A 16,738-nucleotide genomic window follows, 5' to 3' on the forward strand; every position below is an offset into this window, starting at 1 on the left:
TCTGACCTTGATTGGGGAGATTGGGCATTTTCCAGTTGGAAAGTACATCCAGTGACTGTCTTACTTTCCCAATCTGTAAGATGGGGGTGGAAACAGCTCGGGGTGCAGTTGAGATGTAAAAATGTTTGGACCTGGTGCTGGCCTGGACCCAGGAAGAGACAACTCTATCATATCGGCCCTATTAGCCTTGTGGGGGTCTGGTGGAGAGAGAGATCGATCCCTTCCTGGGCAGCAGCTCTTCCTGTCACCAGTCAGACAGGTATCCAGCCCAAGGGTGAAGGGTAGCCCTCAAAATGGGTGAGGGGATGGATAGAAGTCAACTGACCCAGAGGCTTTTGGCAGCTCTTTTGATGGGGGGGGAGGGGAGAGGTAGCCAGGTCAAGTTTATTATCACTGGGAGGGAAAAGGAGAGTTCCGTGGTCCTCAAGGGCAAGTGGAGATCTGGACCAGCGAACATATGGTGAACTTGACCATGGGGTGGTGACAGTCAAGTGAGAGGACACAGGGGTGTGAGAGGGTGGGTTTTGCTGGGGTGCTGTCTCTAAACCCCAAAGAAAAGAGGAAAAAGGCACAGTCAGGGAGCTGAGGGAAAGATGATTCTTTCCTAAGTCATCGAATAGGAGAGGAGGGAAGGTAAGGGGTAAAGGTACAGTCAGGGGAGTCCTGAATCTCCTCCTCAGGCCCCTGTGTCAAGAGTGGTCATCACCACCTCACTTGTCCACAGTGTGGCCTTGCGGGGGTGGAGATGAGTCTATGAGGAAGAGCAGGCATGGCTCGGGGCCTCCCTAGCCGGTTCTAGGTTCTGGGTGGGGCCCTCCTGGCTGACACTTGGTCCCCAGCCAGACCTTGAGGTGTGGCAGGTGCGTGGGAGGAGAAGGAGGAGAAGGAGGAGGGAGCCCGTGGCATTTCTAAAGAGATAGGGTGGTGGCCCCCATTGCCCTCCTGCATGTTTCTCCAAAATAAAAACAGAAGGAATGAGGAAGGAGTAGGGGACCTTGGAGTTCTTGGGAAAATCTTGGGGGAAAATGTTCTTTCCTCTTCTTTCCTTTTTTTAGGTTTTGTTTTTGTTGAACTTTTGGTTTGTGGCCACATCTGGCAGTGCTCAAGAGCTACTCCTAGCTCTGTGCTCAGGGATGGCTCTGGTGGGTTGTGCTCAGGGGACTATGTGGTGCCAGGAGTCAAACCCAGGACTCCTGCATGCAAAGCCTGTACATCAGCCCTGTGAGCTGTCTCCCAGCCTGAGACAGGATTCTTTACCACAAAGATTTCCCAGTCTGCAGAGGGAGACAACACATTTCCCTTTTGTCAACAAAGTCACAAACAAGGAAGGAGAGAGAACAAATGAACAGAATTCTTGAGGTTGTGCTCAAAAGACCAGACCGAGAAAAAAATCATGGGAGAGTTTCCTATAAGAAAATGTGAAATAGATTTAGGGGAAGAGAGAGAAAGACCAGTGAATGACACTCATCCTTAAGCTATGCCCATTTACCGAAGAGGAAACTGCCAAAGACCTGACAGTAATTCTGAGTCAAATTCCAAAGGCTCCTGTTCTCTGTGGTGAGAGGGGGCTGGAGGCTCAGAAAGGAAGAAGGGGACAAGCTAGAAGATAAGTAGGAGAGAAGACCGATGTCCTTTGGGTGAGGCTCCTCCCTGGCCTGTGGATGACCCAAAGTCACTTAAAGTCCAGGAAAGAAAGGCGAGTCAAGCAGGTCTCTGTCTGGAGGCCGTGAGTCAGGAAACTGTCTGATCTTTGGAGCTAAATCCCCAATCTCTGGGGCTTTAAAGACTCTATGTCCTGCCTCAAAGCCACTGGAGCTGCCCTGCCCTGACCTTTTCTCAGCCTACCTTTAGCTGCCCTCTGATCTCTGACCTTGGAGCCCCTGGGACCCATTCCTCCCAGAAGGCCAAGTCATTTCTCCCCCAGACCCAGCCTTTGGGGAGACCCAGATGACATGGCAGGGGCACAGCTGGGCAAAGAGTAATCCAATCTCCCAATTGATGGCCCAGCCCTCATCTACTGCTGCCTGAATTTGAGGGGAGACAGGTATAGTGTGTAGAGACTAAGGAGTCTCCATATGGGGCCCCTCAGCTCCCTACCCTCTATGTGGGTGCTAATTAGAAGTAGAAGGAAATATTGCAGGGGACAGGACCCTTTAGTTCTGGGGAGGCCTTCTGTATCATCAGCCTCTTCTCTGGACACATTCCAGTTGGACCAGATGGGATACTAAGGGACTCCCTGAAGACATTTAAACTATTCAGTCTCAGTGGAAAGGACCTCTCCAATGCCCAAATCTCCATGGCAGAGTCAAAGGCATCTTCCTTGTATCCCATTTAAGTCCAGAAGGATGTGGGGGAGAAGGTCTGGGAGGGGAAGGCCTCATCTCCCATTGGGGAAAAGAAAGGAGATGGTACGCCCCTGGACTCATGGACATTTTCCTCAGCCCACAGAGCCAGCACTGCAGGCTAAGCTTGGCTGGCAGGGCTGGGGAGGGTAGAGGGAAGGAGGCTTGGAACCTGGCTGAGCCCCAGTCTCAGGAGGGAGGGAAGAGGGTGGTGAGGGGGGGCTGGCTCTTCCGCCTGGTAGATTAGTGACTCGAGACAGGAGAGGGCCTGTCACCGGGCCCATAAATAAAGCAGCCGAGTCTCTCCCTCCATCTGTGTTTATCTGTCTGGCCTTGAGTTCCGGGACAGGAGGTGTCTCAGCACCCCAGCATCAAACGCCCCGCGGGGTGGGGGGGCTCACTTCTCTGGGGCTCTCAGCCTCTAGATCTCAAATCCCTTCCTCTCAGCCCCTGGCTCTTTGGCCACTGACTCCTGAAGATCGTTGAGGCATTGGCAAGGGTGTGGTATGGGGGTGGAAGGGGAAAGATATTTGGGGTCTCTGGTCTCTATGTTTGTTGTTAGGGGTGTTCCTAACATCCACTTCCCAAGGGAAGTGAAGGGCATATTCAGAAAGGCTCTGAAGGTAGGTAGAGATTTTGTGTCTGAAACCTTCAGGGAGGTGGAGGACAGAAGAGAGGCCTGAGAGCCCCCAAGCTCCCTTAGCTGACTTCTAATCTCTCACCAGTTGCTTCCTCTCCTTTCTCCGCCATCAGGTCTGGTCCTAGAACCCCAGACTGCTCTTAGGGCCCCAGATCAGGCTTTTCTTTTTTCTTTTTTTCTTTTTCCCCACTTTTGTTTTGGGGCCACACCCAGCAATACTCTGGGATTACTCCAGGCTCTGCACTCAGGAATCACTGGTGGTGCTTGGAGGACTATATGCCAGGGATCGAGCTCAGGTCAGCCATGTGCAAAGCAAACACCCTACCTATCACTCCTGCCCCACACCAGGACTTTCTGTGTGTGGTTTCCCACATAGCTTGCATTAATTTCACTGGGAAAGGAAAAGAAGGTGCAAGGCCCTTCTGGAATACTTCCCTGCCTCCCCTTTGGAGTTACTGTTAGTCAGAAGGGGATTGGGGCCCTTGGCTTATGTACACCTCAGGTACTGAGGTGGGACTCAGGTGATTGCTGCTTGAGATTCTCTCTCGTGTTCATCTGTCTAGTGTTTCTTGCTGTCTCCCCCCACACACAAGTAGATGTTTGTTCCATAACATGACACCCCTTCTTTTTTTATTTTTTGTCTTTGGTTTGAGCCACATCCAACTGCACTCAGGGGTTACTCCTGGCTCTGAGCTCAGGAATCACTCCTGGCAGGCTCAGGGGACCATATGGGCTGCTAGGGATTGAGTCTGGGTTGGCCACATGCGGGGCAAATGCCCTACCTGCTGTGCTACTACTGTGGCCCTCCCTTTTTAACTTCTCTTTCCAGACCTCTCTAATCACCTTGATCTGCCCAGCTGGATGAGTTGAGGATATCCCAAGTCTCTGCTTTCTGTAGACATGGTCATGTCCTTCCATGACATATCTTCACCTCCAGCATTTCTGATCTTTCTCTCTTTTAGTTTGGGTTTGAGTTTCTGGACCACACTCAGCTCTGTGCTAGGGGTCATTTCCAGCAGTGCTTGGAGGATCAAACCTAAGGATCTAACACTCTATGTGCCTAGTACACCATGTTGTCTCTCTGTACCTACCACCACTTTTTTTTTTTTTTTTTTGCCACATCCAGCAATGCTCAGGGATTTCTCTTGGCTAGGCTCTAGGGTTCATATGAGATGTTGGGGATTGAACCCTTACCTGCTGTACTATTGCTCTGCCCACCCTGTTTTTCTTTTTTCTTTTCTTTTTTTTTTTTTTTGGTTTTTGGGCCACACCCGGCGGTGCTCATGGGTTACTCCTGGCTATCTGCTCAGAAATAGCTCCTGGCAGGCACGGGGGACCATATGGGACACCGGGATTCGAACCAACCACCTTTGGTCCTGGATCGGCTGCTTGCAAGGCAAACGCCGCTGTGCTATCTCTCCGGGCCCCACCCTGTTTTTCTTGAAATAGAATACCTCTGCCTTGGTCTGGAGTGATAGCACAGCAGTAGGGAGTTTGCCTTGCATGTGGCCAACCCAGATTCTATCCCTGGTGTCCCATATGGTCACGCTAGTCAGGAGCGAGTTTTGAACCTATAGCCAGGAGTAACCCCTGAGCGTCACTGGGTGTGGCCCAAAACAAAACAAAACAAACAAAAAAAAGAACACCTTTGCCTATATTATTGGCACTTCCAAAAATGCTACAATGGTGGGAATTTTGGGTGCCAGGGCAAATGCTGGGGCTGATGAGGCCCTTCAACTCCCCTTAGATTCTACATAAGGAATCTCAAGAATCACTGGGGTGAGCTGAGACTGGAACCATGTCCCAAGGGTAAGAGGATCCTGGAGAAGGGATATCTAAGACTGAGAGTCTGGCAGAGGAAGTCAGGATGAGTAGGTACACACCCACCACATGGCTCAAGTCATTGTCCCTGGAACCATCCAGAGGACCAGCCATGTTGGCCAGGAACACACATACAAATCACTTCTCCTTTCTAGGCCTCAGTTTCCCTGAATGTCAAGTGTTCCTTTCTGAAAATGGATGTGGGTGGGGGTGTGGGAGCTCTCCTGGGAGCAGGGCTATCTATCTGGAATGACACCCTCTGAATCTGCTTTGCATAGCATTTACATGCATTCACTTGAGCTGAACCAACAAGTGGAGCATGCAGATGGCCATGAAAGAAATATAAATAAATATCACATGAGATGTCAAGTGGTGGGATTCCAGGGCAGGGAGTCTCCCTGAGGTGGCAACGTGCTCCAAAGGGCAGTTCTGGAGGTGGTTGACACGGGCTGGGCAGCCCAAACTACTTCTGACAGCCTTCCAGACTCTAGCTTCCAGATCAGCTTATGAACAGAACCAGCTGGGATTTAGGGATATCTGGTATTGCAGTTCTCCCTACAAGCCTGGGAGAGGAGGGAGCAAAGGACCCACTGGTTCTGGGGGTGGCAAGGGCAGTTTTGATGCGAAGGGCAGCCAAGCAGGATTCTCAGGCCCCCTGGGGCAGCAGGGAAGCTGGGATCCAGTCCCAGGAATGTTCTGGCCTGGCAAATGGCGAATACTTGCCCTCAGGCCCTAGAGAGACAGGAAGCAGATGCCAGGCCAGGCTGGATCTGGTAGGAGAGGGAGATGATGAGGGTGGAGGTTTAGGGTGTTCAGAGGATGGGGAAGTAGATCAGTGGGGACCCCTCCAAATGCCACCCCTGCAGAAAGGCTCTTGTTGAGCCCACTCCAGCTCAGCCTGGAGGAGATCAAGAAGTCAGAGACTAAAACCTAAGGAAGAGTTGGGTCTGATGGCAGAGACCCAGTCCTACTGATGAGGCATTGGACACAGAAACTATCCTGCTCCAATAGGGACCTTCAGCCCAGGTTCTTAAAAGCCCATTTCCAGGAAGGAGACCCAGACCCTATCTCTAATCTGGAGCACAAAATGTGACCCTTTCACTCTCAAAGTCACTCCAGTCAATCCAGGGATTTTTGGAACCTTTCACAGAAATAGGATATCCCATCATAAAGAAGTACCCAACTCAGTTTTTTACCAAGAGAAGTTGATGGGAATTTTTTTTTTTATTTGGTTTGGTTTGGGGCCACACTCGATGATGCTCAGGGATTACTCCTAGTTCTGCACTCAGGGATTACTTCTAGCTGTACTCAGTATATGGGATACTGAACCCAACTAGTCCACATGCAAGGAAAGTGTCGTACCTGCTATCCTATCATTTCAGCCCCTGACTGAGGGAATTTGGAGTAAAATTTTGGCACTTGCTGTTTATTTTATTTTTATTTTTATTGGAGAGAGGTTTGAGCCACACTTAGAAGTGCTCAGGATTTACTCCTGACTTCGTGCTCAGGGATTACTCCTAATGGTGCCAGGATCAAAGTCCGATTGGCCTGATGAGGCAGACAACTTAATCCCTGTACTATCATTCGGGCCCTTGAGTGAGGTTTTGAAGATGGAGGCAGGCAGGCATTCGGGCTTTATCCAAGGCTGGCCTGGAGAAGTGAGGGATGCACTGGCTCCAGGCTCCTTCCAGGGTCCTGGGGTCGGTGGAAGAGAGAAGAGGAGACTTAACAAGATAACCCTGCAAGTGAGGGCAGAGCCAAGCCAACTGAGCAAGGTTAGAGCTTCCTAATCCCAGCCCCCTCCCTGCCCCCACCACGTTGCTAACCTAAGGCTGTTGTCAGAAGGTTCCAGGAGGCCCCATCATCCTCCAGGTGGGCTGTTAGAATAGGGGGAAAGTACCTGAGTCTCTTTAAGGCCTCTTTTTCCCCATCTGTACTTTGGGTTCTTTCATCTAAAGGGGGGAAAGTCCTTTGCAGGAAGGTCCCCAGTAAACCTAGAGCCTTGGTAGGACTGATCTCCACTCTTTCAGAGGAGAGGGGAGGCCAGCAGAGACTGGGGTCTCTCCAGCTGACCCTACAAACATTTCGAAAGGTCTGAACTGCCCCATTGGGGTGAGGTGGAGGGGGGAACAGAAGCGGGATTTGCATCTCATTTGCATCCTAATGATGTGAATTCCAGGCCGGCCCAGCCTCCGGAATCTCCCTGGCTCCCTCTCCCTCTGCGGTTTCCCCACCTGCCCGGAGCCTCCCGCTTGCCAGTTTGTGTGGCCACGGCTGGAGGGGTGCAGGGAGGTTTCAGATCTTGGCCTCTGTCTCCCTCGGGCTCCACTGCTCAACTTTGGGGTCTGTGGCCCTTGACCCCTTAACTCCTGCGGGGTACCCCGGGGAGGTCTCCCCTGCAGTTGGAGACTCCCAGACTGGCTCCTATCAGGCTGTCTTTGCCCATTGCGAACCCCTCTCCGAGCAGCCCAGCGGGAGTCCCTCGGGGTGGGGTGGGTGTTGGCTGGAATGAGTGGTCCCTGAACATTTCCCCTACCCTGCTCGGTGCCCTCAGCCTCAGCGGGGGCCCGGGTACTCAGCGCAGTGGGCCGGCAAAGGGCTGTCCCCTCCCACTGGAGCCAAATAATTGCCTCCTGCTTTGTTGTGTGGTGTCTGGGGCCCGGGGCCTCTCATTTGTGGGGACGTGCTGTGGCGAGAGCCTCCTGCGTAATTACCCTCCTCCCCATCGCCGCCGCCGCCACTGAGCCTCCTGCGTCCGCTGGGCCTTACTCACCCCGCCGGCCCACTCCCCCTTCTGCCGGCCGGCGACGCGGGGCACCCCTCCCGGTCCCCAACTCTCTCTGGCAAGCCACCCTGGGCTCCTCGCCAGCTGTGCTGATGCCACCTCCTTCAGGGTCTGTCCTGGGGACAAAGGGACCTGGAGGGATAGTTCTGATCAGATACCACCACCACCCGCACACACACCCCACTACCACACACTGGACTAGACCCAGCACTGGCTTGGGGCACTCGTGTGCCTAGTGTAACATCTGGCCAGCAGTCACACCTGTTGGGGCTCGTTGCTAGTTTGGCGCTCCCTGGCCCTTGCTACCTGGGAGAACACGTCCCTCTGTCCCTCCTTTCCAGTTCTAGCCACTGTCTTTTCCCCTCTCGGCCTATTTCTTAACCACCCGCTGCTCACCTATTTGCTGTAAAGCGCTATAAAGGAGAGAAACACCTAGGGCCCGGCCACACCCACATACCAAGGAAGGAACAGAGACTCCCCAAGACTCCAGCAAAGAAAGGAAGGCCCACAGTTCTCTCAATTGAGCCAAAGGCACCCAGAAACAAAGGATGTAAATTTAGGGAAGTTCTCAGTTTTTTTTGTTTTTGTTTTTTTTCTGAGACAAAGAAAGAAATGGACCAAACAGACCCATTGAGAAATCAGGCCTTTGAATTCTTACTTTTTTTTTTTTTTTTTGGGTGGTGATTTTTGGGTCACACCCCGCAGTGCTCAGGGGTTATTCCTGGCTCCAGGCTCAGAAATTGCTCCTGGCAGGCACGGGGGACCGGGACTCGAACCAATGACCTCCTGCATGAAAGGCAAACGCCTTACCTCCATGCTATCTCTCCAGCCCTTCTTCTTATTTTTTATTAAATCCCTCATAACTGTGTTACTAGATCGACCAGGTTGAACTAAGTCTGGGTTAGGGATAAATGAGGAGGAAACCCTGGAATGAAGGAGTCACCATGCCATTTGAATTAGGAAAAAGGGGGTCACCGGGCACACTGGACTTCATTGAACTCACAGAAATGTATTGAACTCATTGGTGGACATTTGATGGCAGATGACCCCTCGCCTCCAAAACCAAAACTAGACCTTGAAATGGTAACTTGAAGGGCTGGAGGGATAGCAAGGCATCCCTTTGCCTTGCAAACTGCCCACCCAGGACAGACCTGGATTCGATCCCCGCCATCCCATATGGTCCCCCAAGCCTACCAGGAGTGATTACTGAGTGCAGAGCCAGGAGTGACCACTGAGTGCCGCCAGTTGTGGCCCAAAAACCAAATAAATAAATAAATAAATAAATAAATAAATAAATAAATAAATAAAAAGAAATGGAAACTTGAGGGGTGCAGTTCTGACTCCACAGACCCAGATGCCTTCCTGTTCTATTTCTAGAGCTCCTACTATGCTCCAGCCATGGTTCTGGGCACTTCGCAGACCATTCGTGAGCCACAACCCAAATTTTAGCAAACCTTTCTGAAGGTTGTGGGCTCTGTCTGCTAGAAGGAAGTTCTGGAAGGGACAATCCCTCTTCTTCACGTGTTTTAGGAACTACTTATGCAAGATGGGTTTGGAAATGCTGGTGTTTTCCAGAAAATGAAGAGGGAGTAAGCTTGGTGTTCTGGGTCATGGAGACCATTGACCCAGGAGAGACAGTCACCAGGACATCCCCAGTTCAGAATAAGAAAGAATGAACCCAACAGGGGCCGGAGAGATAGCACAGCGGCATTTGCCTTGCAAGCAGCCCACCCAGAACCTAAGGTGGTTGGTTCGAATCCCAGCATCCCATATGATCCCCCATGCCTGCCAGGAGCTATTTTTGAGCAGATAGCCAGGAGTAACCCCTGAGTACCATTAGATGTGGTCCCCCCCCCAAAAAAAAAAAAAAAAAGAATGAACCCAACACAGGCAGAGTTCCAGCATTGATTCTGGGCAGAACTCTGGGATACTGGTTAGGAAACTGAGATACTGAGGATCCCTTCCCAGTCAGGCAATCGCCCTTATTGTGTACATGCTTGACTGGGGATCCCTTGCAGTGGAACCCAGCAAGCAAGCTTAGGGCCTGTGGGTGCTCTGCCCTCAGCCTCTAGACAGGCGGGTCTTCAAAGCAGCTTCCTGTCCCCCTGTTCTTCTCTCCCTCTCTCCCAGGGCTTCTCTTACCCCAGGGAGCAGGAAATTCTCCCAGAATGTTTTTACAGGGTAGAGGAAGGGCAAAGGGGCATGAGGGCACTGGATGAGGTGGAGACCAAAGGTGGCTTCACAAACACCCCCTCCACTATGCCCCAGCTGCCTCTTTTGGGCCCTGAAGCAAAGGAGCAAGATGAAAGGGACAGAGCTGACCAAAGAGAGGCAGGAGGGAAGGGTGGAACCCAGACTGGGAATGGATTTGGGGAGCAGATATAGGGGGTGGAGCAGAGAAGAGCTGGGATTCCACTCAGCTCATTGGTCTCCTTGGCATCAAAGCATGCACTAGCTTTCAGCAGGTAGAACTGATGAGTATAGTATGTTTATGTGCATACAGATTGGATGAAGAAGTTGGTGGTAGAGAGAAGGAAAGGGGATGCAGGATCCTCTAGGTATGTGTGACCATATCCCAGCATGGCACCATAACCCTCTTACTCACCGCACACATGTACAGTCTAGACCTTTGCTAGATGGACCAGAGATAGTACAGCAGGTAGGGTATTCACCCAGCATGTGACTGACCTGGGTTTGATCCCTAGCATCACATGTGGTCCCCTGAGCCTGCCAGGAATGATCCTTGAACACTGCTGGGTGTGCCTCCCCCCAAAAAAAACGAAATAAAACCAAAAAAGACCCTTACACCCCTTCTCTAGGAACCTGACCTTGCCCATCTTCTATCTGGATCATTCCAGATCAGGCCAACTCTGCTGTCTTCCAGCTGAGGGAAGGACACATGAAAAAACCCCTTTCAGGGATCCTCAAACTTTTTTTTTTTTTTTTTTTTGGTTTTTGGGCCACACCCTGTGACGCTCAGGGGTTACTCCTGGCTATGCGCTCAGAAGTTGCTCCTGGCTTCTTGGGGGACCATATGGGACGCCGGGGGATCGAACCGCGGTCCGTCCTAGGCTAGCGCAGGCAAGGCAGGCACCTTACCTCCAGCGCCACCGCCCGGCCCCTTCCTCAAACTTTTTAAACAGGGGACCAGTTCACTGTCCTTCAGACTGTTGGAGGGCCAGATTATAGTAAAAACAAAAATTATGAACCAATTTCTATGCACACTGCATATATCTTATTTAGAAGTGAAGAAACAAAATGGGAATAAATACAATATGTGGCCTGCGGGCCATAGTTTGAAGACCCCTGAATGAACCACATAATAAAGTTTTAACTTGGCATGGAAAATAAATATTTATCAAACTAGGATACATATGCCAGAAAGTGGTGCAAGCATATGCCACAAGTCAATCATAAGCAAAAGTAGATTTTCATGAAATGCACCAACCCAGGGGGCAGACTCTCAAGAAATAAAGCATCACCCTAAATCCCAGCAGTTCCACCTTCCTTCTGCTTACTAAACCCCAAGGTAATATAGTCTTTGGTTGACCCTCTGAAACCACTGCTGTTTTTCCCTTCTGGGGAGTTGGTTTGACTTCACTTTGGACCTTTACTTTCATTTCAGGTCTCTTTCTCTTCTTGTGCTTCTGGGGCTCCCTCTTTGCCTGAGTCTCAATCTATAGTTGAGGGGAGAGTTGGGTTGTATCAAGGCTTCTTCCTTTTTCCCTGGGTCTTCTGACAGGATGAACATCTGACACTTTGTCATCCTCTTGGGGCTCCTATCCAAGTTGGGATCTGGAAAGGACTGGTCCCACACCACACCCCTGCAAAGGGACTCCAGAGGAAGTCCCCAGCCTGGGCGGGGTGGATTAGATGGCGCTTTGAGATCCAGGGATGAAAGGGCTGCCTAGAGCCATTGTCCTTGGCCTCTTGTCCAGCTTGGTGGGGGTGGGGGATACCCTGTCCCCTTGGGCATCAGGGATGGGCATTGACCTCTCAGGATGGGCACTGCCAGGCTCCCAAAGAGCCTTCTGTTCTAAAGCAGGGAGGCCAGAGCCTAGATATTGGGGAGTGGGGTATCAAGAACCCACACCCCTAGGGTCTGCCTCCCCGCCTCCCGGGCAGCACCCAGACAGCCCGGCTCTGGTGCCGTGTGTGGTTTCAGGATAAGCTGCCGATGCCACCCAGAGCGCCCTGCTGACAGACAAGGATCTCACCCGCTTTCAAAGACGCCCTTTCATCTGCCAGGGCTAATTACACCTGCTGAGCGGAGGAGAGGGCATTGGAGCCAGCCCCCCTCCTCCCCCGTCCCAGCTCCCAAGCCCCCTGCCTCAGGAGCTCTCCTGCCCAGCTGCCAGTTCTCAATCTCTGGCTGGAGCCTCAGCACCTGCCAATTAGGGCTCCTCTGGTGACAAGTGGCCCTGTCTTTTCAGAGGGACTCTGCATGAGAGCAGAGAGGAGAGAGGTCTGGGTGTTCTCTCCCACAAGACTAGGTGGCATTAGCAGGGGACTGAGGGGCCCTGGGCGGTGATGAGGGCCTCCCAAGCCAAGGTCCAATCTTCTAGAAGGCTGGTTAATGGTGCCCATTGGCACCTGGCTCTCACCAGGCTAGTCTGGGGTGGAATCTGTCTTCCACACCTTTATTAGCTGGATGACGTGGCTTCTCAGTTATTTGAGCTTCAGCTTTCTCTCCTGTAAAATGGGAATATGAGGATGTACTTCAGGGGGTGACTGTGAAGGGAGAGACAAGGCCAATAAAGCACCTCCCAGCCTGGGAATGAGGCCATGTTTTGTTTTGGGGGTTCTTAGGACATCCCCAACCTGCTCTGGACTAGATTAATCTGCACAGTACCGGGAGTGACTCTTCTCGAGCATTTCCAGTGCTGCTTTGCAATACTGTTCACTACCCCAGATTTCCAACGGACTCCCGGAGCACCCTGCTGTTGTGGTTGTGTTGTCTACAGTACTGGGACAGACGGGGGCTGCAGAGTGAAGGGCTCCTCTGGGGCTTTAGCATGCAAATGTGTGTGACGATGACACTGAGAGGGGCTTGTGTGCAGGTGCTTTTCTTGAGGTGCATCTGTGTCTGTTTGAGTGAGTAGGTGAAGATTGACAGACTCCTCAGTATCTGTGTTTGAAGCTTCTTGAGCTCAGTCAGTGGTGAGCGGGTGAGGGTGAGTGTGGGTGTGTGTATGTGTCTATGGGTTTGTGTACATGTGTGTTATGTGTATATGTGCCTATATGTGTGAGCTGTGTTGTGTTCTATATGTGTTTTTGTGTGTATGTCTGTATGTGTTTATGTGTATATCTGCCTGTGGTAAGTGTGGGTGGGGAGGGCAGAACATTGGCACAGGTGAAACCAGGCAGAAGGCACTGGTCCTATCTGTCTGGCTATGTGAGGGGCACATGTAAAATGTGGCTGGCCTTGGGGCTCTTTTTAGGATTTCCAGGGTAAGGTCAGAAGAGCAAATAAAGTTTCTAACAGAGGGGCAGTTTCCTTCCCAGCCCTCATTTGATGGCTGAGAGAAAAACTCATAGGAAGGGGGCCGGAGAGATAGCATGGAGGTAGGGTGTTTGCCTTGCATGCAGAAGGACGGTGGTTCGAATTCCGGCATCCTATATGGTCCCCCAAGCTTGCCAGGAGCGATTTCTGAGCATAGAACCATGAGTAACCCCTGAGCGCTGCCGGGTGTGATCCCAAAACAAAACAAAACAGAAAAACCTCACAGAAAGGATCCCATCTCCTTCATAGTGGGGTGAAAGAAGGTCTCAGCAGCCTAACTCCATCATCCTCCCCGACTGTAGGAGGAGGAAACAGAGAGCAGGACCTGGGGCCCAAAAGCTGGAGGCAGAGAAACCTCCTGGCTCATCTGTCTTGCTGCCTAAATGCAACAGTGCTTCTGAGTGGCTGCTGGTCTCCTGATACCAGGCCTAGCTCAGTCCTTGCCTTCCCAGTGTCAGTCCTCCACTAGATATAAAACACTGAGCATGTGTGTTTGGATCCTCAGGTTCAGTTCTGGGGGCTGTAGAACTCCTGGACTTCATCATTTCTCCCCATCCTCCCACAAGTTCTGCTTCTGACTGTCCATCACTCATTCCACAAATGCATGCCACCTGGCAGGCTAAGTGACCCCCTTATGTCTCATGCCCTTGGGGAGGTGGTTGGGATGGAGGACCCCACTAGAGCTGCAGAAGGAGACAGGGGTCTGGTGGCTGGCTGAGGTCACCTGCTGGGGAAGTACGTCAGTCGTGGGTGTGGAGGGCCCTGCCAGCCACACAGCCTCCCTTTGAGCCTTTGTTCCTGCCAGCCCAGCCCCTTCCCACTGAGGATTCTAGGATTCGCAGCGTGGCGTGTCCGATGAGCCAGAGTCTTCGCCCGGACAAGATCCTCTTCTGGCCCTACCCTCTGCTCACCTCCTCCTCCCTGTCTCCTTCCCAGCCGCAGAAACCACTCACTTGGTGGGATTGCAGGGGAGTGGGTTTGTGGGGGACACTCACTTGCCTCCTGCCCTTCTCCTGGCCCCTGGTCACCAGGCAGTTGGATTAGAGCTTTTCAGGGTGGGATGACTGAACTGGTCATCCCAGCTGGGAGGGAAAGGTAGGCGGGTGCCAGGGCAGGGAGGTAAGAGTCTTCAGTTGCCCTTCCACCCTCAGATGCTATCCCCAACCCTTTGTTCTCCATACATGTCTGACTGCTCCAGTCAGTCTGCCAATCCCCAAATGGTCTCCATTCACCTTGGCTTAAAGGAGGTTTCCCCATCACTGGTACTGCTGCCATATGGGACCCTCCCAGCCATCTGCCTCTCCTGGGGCCTGAGCCCTGGTCTTGGTCTTGGTTTCCACCTACTCCCTTTGCACCATGGTACCCCATAATTTGGGTCTACCTTTAGCTTTTTGCTCCAAGAATTCTTTGGGTTTTCTGCTCTTCCCTTCCTCTCTTCTTTCTTCTTTCCTCTGTATGAAGCTTTCACCTGGCCTTCTTCTTTTTCCTTCCTTGCTCCATCTCCCAAGTCCTCTTTCTTTCTTCCTTTCCTGTCCACTTGCCAGTGTCTCTCCTGAACTGCATATCAGTTTTGCTCAAGAGTTACCTGAGGCCTTTGTCTCCCTTCATTCAACTCCCCAGAGAGAAGTTGGGGTTATAGCTCCATGGATTGGAGCTCATGCCTTATATCCACAAGGCCCTGAGTTTGATCCCCCTGTACCTCATGATCCCTCCTTCTCCTAGCACCACCAGGCATTGTGCTAGAGGCTTCTCTGGCAAAAAAAAAAATCCAGGGTGTGGGGCTTTGGGGGTGGGGGGAGAGAAGGAAAGAAACCAGCTCCTCAAAGATTGGATTGCTTATATTTCCTGACATTTCTAGAAGAGTCTGAAAGAGCTGTGCAGAAAGAAATGATAGAATATATGAGGGCACTTATCAGAGGAAACAGTCAAAAAGAACAGGCAAAAATGTGAAGAATAAAAAGAATAGTGCCCCCCTTGAGCCCTGCTCTGGGGCAAAAGGATAGGAAGAGTTAAGCAAGCTGAATGGAGAGGAACAAAGGATAAAAGGTCCTAAGGGCTCCTCTGTGGTATGATGGGAGGGCCCCTGGAAGTTTCTAGAGAGTGAGTGTCTACTCTGCAGGCAGGTGGATAAGCTTGCTGAAGACCAGCTTTGAGCCCTTTGCTGAGGATGGAGGGAACCTGCTCCAGGATGCCAAGGGTCATAAAAGGTGCTCATGGAAGTCCCCAGGCACCTGTCAGTCTTGACCTGGAAGAGAACCCACTGGGTTCTAATCCTGGATCTGCCATTAATTAATTTGCTGAGTGATCTCTGGCAAGTTCCTCAACTTCTCTGGGCCTCCCCTTCCCGGTCTCCACCCCTATACCCCATGAACTGGTGCCTGAGGGCAGAGATGGCCTCCCTCCAGGCTGAGTCTGATGAAAACTGAGACAATCTCAACCCTCCAAGGTGTTCAGGGCTGGGAAAGCTCTTGGACCAAAATTTTCCCTGCTGGTGGAGGAGGAGGTCCTGTAATCCTGAGGGTAACTTCAATCTCTTCTCTCCTCCCAACCCTGGCTCAGGGCACCTCCCTCCTCCCCACCCCCTACTCTGTGAATCCCCTCATGGGTCCTGACACTCCCCATTTCTCTGCCCACCTGGGCCCTGCACTGCAGAGGAGCAGGGTGCAAACCCTGGGGAGAGAGACCAGCCCAGCACTCCTGATGAGCAATAATTTGTTTTATGACAGAAAAGGAAATTGTCTTCAGTTTCACAAGAGCGAAACGAATTCGTTTGAAGTAGTTTGCCCTGAGGCAGGCAGGAGAAGGTTTCTCTCTGGAGCTTGCCCTCGCTCTCCTTCTCTCCCCCTCTCTCCCTCTTCCCTTCTAATTACTGCAGCTTCCAAGCTGTTGGCATGAGTTGGTGCCAGGCTGTCAGATGCCAACTGCCCCAGGATCTCGCCTCTTGGGTGTGGATAAGGGGATGGAGCCACAGGAACAAAGTGGGGTGGCACTTGGCTTGGACTCTGTCATGCCCAGCAGCGAGGGTGGAGGAGGGCCAGGGCTGAGGGCAGCACAGGTCCCAAGAGCGCCATCAGCTCCAAGCCTTGGGAGACCATCAGCCCCTTAATACCCAGGAACAAAGGGGCCTATGGTGGCCCTTGGGCTTTTCTCAGTAGACACCTCTGTTTCCTGATCTGTCTTCTTTCCTAGCTTCACAGGGTGCTAAACTCCCTGAAGGCATCTGGGCAAGATAAGGAAGGGACCATGACTGTCTACTGGTGTTGAGACTCACAACTTTATCCAGAGACTGTGCAGGACAGAGAGGAATGCATCTATGCATCATCATTGTTGGCTTCAAGCTCCTCCAGGAATGATCCTTGAGCACAGAGTCGGGAGCAAGCTCTGTGAGCATCACTGGGTGTGCCTCCCAAAGGAAGCAGTATGATAGACTAATAGATTCTGGGAGACCCCTATGTCTATTCTTGGGGTCCTTTCCCTCCTTCCTTCATCAAACCATCCTTCCTGTACCCATTCATATAAATCCCTTTGAGACTGTTAGGCCCCATTCCAGAAAGTGGGAATGGGGCACGAGCAGAGTTTACAGGGAAGAGAGGAGAGGGGAGTGCCTGGAAGGAGGGGGGATTATGCCTGGCGCGTGACTGACATGA

Source organism: Suncus etruscus, chromosome 1 (genome assembly GCF_024139225.1).
Source record: "Suncus etruscus isolate mSunEtr1 chromosome 1, mSunEtr1.pri.cur, whole genome shotgun sequence".
In the NCBI taxonomy this organism is placed as follows: Eukaryota; Metazoa; Chordata; class Mammalia; order Eulipotyphla; family Soricidae; genus Suncus; species Suncus etruscus.